The sequence below is a fragment of the Bubalus bubalis genome, chromosome 20, assembly GCF_019923935.1.
Source record: "Bubalus bubalis isolate 160015118507 breed Murrah chromosome 20, NDDB_SH_1, whole genome shotgun sequence".
In the NCBI taxonomy this organism is placed as follows: domain Eukaryota; kingdom Metazoa; phylum Chordata; class Mammalia; order Artiodactyla; family Bovidae; genus Bubalus; species Bubalus bubalis.
The window spans coordinates 6,188,339-6,193,620 of record NC_059176.1 but is presented as its reverse complement, the minus strand read 5'-3'; the positions used below and the strand labels follow the sequence as shown (position 1 = coordinate 6,193,620).

The 5,282-nt window shown below is 52.2% G+C and overlaps 1 long non-coding RNA gene across 1 annotated transcript; it reads right to left on the bottom strand.

Moving 5' to 3' along the window:
* Window positions 1–294: 294 nt before the first annotated feature.
* LOC123330761 lies at window positions 295–3,598 on the bottom strand. The gene is made up of 3 exons (XR_006546875.2): window positions 3,470–3,598; window positions 1,515–1,752; window positions 295–557 (listed from the first exon to the last, which is right to left on the bottom strand). It is a non-coding gene; the product is annotated as an uncharacterized LOC123330761 (long non-coding RNA).
* Window positions 3,599–5,282: the final 1,684 nt, after the last annotated feature.

Sequence of the window (5,282 nt, the reverse complement as noted above, 5' to 3'; positions counted from 1 at the left end):
TGCGGGTTCATGTTCCTTGGAGAACAGCTGCTTCTGAGCAGTTCAGGGGTCCTGGGCAGACACCTTGGGCTGGGGGTTTTCTTGTCCCATGACATTAACCCCACCCCACAGCTCCCCGAAGTGACCACTGGGGCCAACTCCCAGGGCCTCTGCCACTACCCAGCCTTTGGGTAACTTGATGGAGCGCAGGCCTCCCCCATTCTGGTGACCACTCAGTATTTAGCAGGAAGTGTCCCTGAGAGGTCCCTCTCCACGGGGACCTGACAAGTCACTGCAGTTGTTTTCAAATGAAGGTGTTTTTTAAAAAATATTTACTTGGCTGCATCAGGATCTTTGTTGTATCACATGGGATCTTCCCACGTCTCAGTTGTAGCAGGCAGGAGCTTTCAGTACAACGTAACTCTCTAGTTGTGGCACATGGGCTTAGCTGCTCCTCGGCACGTGGGATCTTAGTTCTCCAACCAGGGATCAAACCCACATACCCTGCATTGTAAGGCAGATCCTTAACCATTGGACTACCAGGGAAGTCCTCAATGCATGTGCTTTTAGTTCTCCATCTGTGGGGAAAAGAAGGCAGAGGGCAAAACAGAGTTCTTCCAAGTCTCTTTTGATCCCAGGTTGAGAGCAGCATTTCCCTTCTCTTGACTTGGTTTCCCAGTTTGTAAAAAACAGAAGTTGGACCGGAGACCTTTTGAGTATGTAAGAGCTGGGACTTTCTCCAATTCATTAAAAAACAAAACCCGTGTAACAGCAAGAATGAGAATGATAAACAGCCGTGGCAACGACTGTTTGGGGAGTGTGTGCTTGTCACCAGACACCAAGAGCTTTACAGCGATGCCTGTGTTTCCATCAGTGAGGAAGCCAAAGCTCAGAGAGGTGAAGCAACTTGCCCAAACTCACAAAGCCCACCAACAGCAGGGCTGCCATGGCAAGTTCAAGCCACTCTACTGCACGACTCTGTTGATTCTCCCTCTCACGTCAAAATCCCCATCCTCCCGGCCTCTCAAATCAGGAGACTTGAGAGCATATCATTCATGGAATCCAAATATCAGACCCACAGGCATCATCTGATCCATCCCCTCAGTCAGCAGGTAGAGGCCAAGACCCTGAGGAGGGAAGGGATTGACCTTGGTGCCACGCCACTGAGCCAGTACCTCAGGCCATGAGGTACTCAGGGAAGATGGGAGAAAGGTTTCTATCACTTGCAACCAGCTCCTTGCTGATCTGGACAGGCCAGCCATGTGGAAGGAGCCCCTGGAACTGACAGACAGACTGTCCTACAGGGAATTCCTGCGGTACCACTGCTCTAAGCTCTTCGGTTCTCTGAGACTGTCATCCCATCTGAAAATGGGGAACCCCTGCTCCCTCCCGCTAAGGGACAGTGGCTGCACTCGGGCACAGGGGAGCAGCTCCGGGCACAGCCCCGGGGGCTCAGGGGGTGCTGCAGCCCAAGGACCGAATCCAAGGACTGAGAGATCCTGGCCAGGAGAGGGCCCCCCGGGAAGGGACTGGACCTGAAGCAGCTCATCCCTCTGCTGCAGCGAGTTGGTCCTCAGGGCCGAGTCCCCAGCCGCTCGGCCGGGAGAGCCTGGCAGCCGCCCGTCCCAGTAGCACCAAGAAAAGAGGATTTCAAGTAAATTAAAAACAAGCATGTGTGTTTCTCCTTGGCCCATCTGTGGCAGTTTCTCGAAGCACCAGCTCTCTTGGAAGGGGGGAAGGAACAAGGCGGAAGTCGAATGGCTCTTGGAGAAGCTGGAAAAATTAGCAATTAGGAGGGAAAATTGTAATGAGAAAATGAGCCTTAATAAGGCAAACACAATACTGCAACGGCTTTTTTCTTGCTCTCTCGCGAAAACAAGCGGTGACTTCATGTCTGGGTTTCTCTGCCTTCCTGCAGCAGAGCCAACTGGGAAAGAGCGGGAGAAAATGTCTCCGTTGTCCCTAGCCAGCGCCCGTGGCATCCAGGAGAGAGGCGGCCTGCTAGGCCGTGATGAGCAGGGGAATCTCACCGGTGCCCTTTGCGGAACCCCCGCTCTACCGTTGGCATCACACGCTGTGTACCCACACTCCATTAGCCAGGATGGGCTAGGTCGTGCTGTGGCAACCACCCAAACTCTCACTGACGCAACACATAAAATTTACATCTCAGTCACATTAGATATCCAGAGGGTCCGCTTGGCTACGTGCTTTATGGTTGTCGTAGGGGCCGGGGGGTAGAGTGAATTTTTCAGTCTCTCACTGGCTCTTACAGTTTTTATGCATAAGGGACACTCATCACTTAGCATGCATATTTCACTAGCCAAAGTAAGTCACTTGGCCACACCCAACTTCAAAGAGGCATGGACCTGCATTCCTAATGTGTACCCCATGGAGGATCAGGAAAATCTGTGACGAGCCCTAACAACTATCACACATGTGTTATCTAACCCTCTCCAAGGGACGTAGATGGTAGCATCCTCACCTCACAGGCGAAAAGGCTAGGAGAGAGGACATGAGTCCTTTCATTCATTCAAGTATCCATCCAGCCTTGATCACTTGCACTTTCAGTCAACAACTAAATAAGCCTCGACTTCTTGATATAACTTCCTATAATGCATTCAACATTCAGCCAACATTTTTTGAGGACTAGTGCTAAGCCTGGCACTGGGGATACTGGAACGAATAAAATACACATATGCTCTGCCTTCATGGAGCTCACGGTCTAGCTGAGAGACACACAAACAAGAAAGCGAGTGAAGAAACTGGAAAAATGACAGTATGAAGCCTAAGAAGGACAATACTAGAACTGTGGAATGAGCATGCTGAATGAATGGGTACACTAGGGAGTGAATGAACGTTCCCGCAAGACCCAACTCGAGGGCCAGCCAGGCAGCTGACGGCAGGGTTTGGAAGCTGAGGCTGAGCTCCATTGCCACCACTTTCTAGAGCTATGATCGAGTAAATCACTTAACTCTGCAGGCCTTGGTTAAGACAAGAAAGCTTACACTGAGAGCTTTACCTATCTAGAAAGAATTTATATAAGGTGCCCAGCACAATAAACGTGCTCTAATTATTGCCACCTATAGATCAGGGTCACACAAAGAGACCTTAGAGTAATTCCAGTGCAAAGAAAACAGAGAGCCCGAGACTGGGTAGGGGCTGACCTCTGCTCCTGCCAGGGCCAGCTTTCCAGCCTGCAAAGTGGGTTGTCTGGGTATTCCAGGCCCTCCGCTCTGATATCTCCGGGCCTAAGAATTAATATCTTTAAAGGCCAGCAGACAGGCACCCTTCATACAGAAACAGCTGCGTCTTTCATAAATATGGAGGCGGATCAATGTCCCTAGGCCTGTCCACTGATAACTTCAACAGGCCATCTGCAGACACGAAATCACCAGTGATGACATCACTGAAACTCGTGCCCAGCCGGCTGCTACCACAAGGGCCTCTGCTAATCTCCAAAGGCATGGGCCGGGGACCTCCAAGTTCTCACCTGGGGCTGTTGGCACCACCTGGGAGTTCAGTTCCAGGGGCACTGGCAGGGCTCCCAAGCTGCTAGGGACGCAGGTACAGGCGAACAGGTACCTCCTAGAAAGAAGCGTGGTCGCACCCAAAGCAGGCCGCACTGAGCTTTTATAGCTTCTCTGTGAGAGGCTCTGATTGGCTCAGGTTGCCACACTTATAGATGGAGCATTCCTATTGGACAGAGCTTACGTCTGCCACCACCCATTTGTTTGTCTTTGGCTCCGCCCCCAAGCCCTGGTCCAATCAGCTACACAGGAGGGCACCTGGTGCTGTTGTCTGGAGTAGAGGCAGTGGCCACTCCAAGGGCCTGCAGCCAGGAGTCTGCGGTCACCCCAGCTGCCACCGCCCCTAAAGACACAGACATGCTGGATGAGTCACTTACTTTCTTATCTGCAAAATGGGTCCAGTGGAATCCCCTAGTTGTGCTGTTCATATCACCCCACAACACACCCCGGGAGTGATTCGTGGCCAGTTCCCGCCACACTCAGGAGCGGTCAGTCCAGCTACTACATGCATGGTACCTCGAGGATGCGCGTGAGGAGGGGGAGAGAAGAGGAAGATGGCCCCTGGAAGGCAGCCCAAAGCCCCCAGCCCCTTATATGCACAGCGTGCAGACAGCACCTGCGACACGTAGCCTGGCCTCTCCACGACCATTTCCTCTCCATCTAACTTTTCGAGCATCGAGCTAGCAAGCGGGGCACCAACACCATTCCTGCTGTGGACGGAAGGCTCTTCGCTGCCAAGGAGTTAGAAGCCCAACGCATTAAGGCCCAGAGTAGCTGAGCATTTCCGGCCCTCCCGTGGCCAAGCCTCTCCCTTCCAGCCCAGGAGGGCCAGAGCTGGAGAAACAGCTGGACTGCCTGTGCAATGTGAGTTAATGGGAGTTATAATTTCTCCAGTGCCTCCGCCTAGAAATGGGAGCGATGTGCATAATTTATGGGGGTCTGGGTCTGCGCTACCAGGCTGGGCGCCGCTTGCTCGCAGTTGGACAGATGTGGGAGAAGGGAAAAGCTCCCAGAGGAGGGCCTGCCCAGAGCGGCTGCCCTGGCCTGGCTCTCAGCCCTGTTCTGTAGGAATCTGATCTTCTGGGGGCTGGAGAGAAGGCCTAGGACTAGCATTTCTCTGGGCTCCACTGTCCGGGGGCAGTGGGTGAGGGGGGAATGCACCTGCTTTATTATTGATGGTGGCTTTTGTAGCCCTGAGTCTCCACCCCACTGAGGAGGGGGCATTTGAAGCGCCTTGCGGGGGTTCTCTCACTTGCCTTCCAGCCTGATGCCAAGCTGGGCATTTGTTCATTTTCTGACTTTTCCCCGCTAGAACATCAGCTATGTGAGGGTAAGAGTCTTTGTTTCCTGACTGCTGTTGCTTCAGCATCTAGAATAAAGCCTGGTCCATAGTAGGTATTCAGTAAATGTTTGTTGACTGGCTGTGTGAGCTCAGGATCTCAGCAAGAATCAAGGAGACAGTGTGGTAAAGTTGAAAGAAACAGATATGAGTCTGAATCCTTATTCTGCCGCTGATTTGCTGTGTGACCTTGAATAATTTGTTGTTTTTCATTTGCTAATTTGTGTCCGACTCTTTGCAACCCCATGGACTGCAGCACACCAGGCTACCTTGTCCTTCACTATCTCCCAGAGTTTGCTCAAACTCCTGTCCATTGAGTCGGTGATGCCATCCAACCGTCTCATCCTCTGTTGCCCTTTTCTCCTCCTGCCGTCAGTCTTTCCCAGCATCAGGGTCTTTTCCAATGACTCAGTTCTTCACATCAGGTAGCCAGAGTA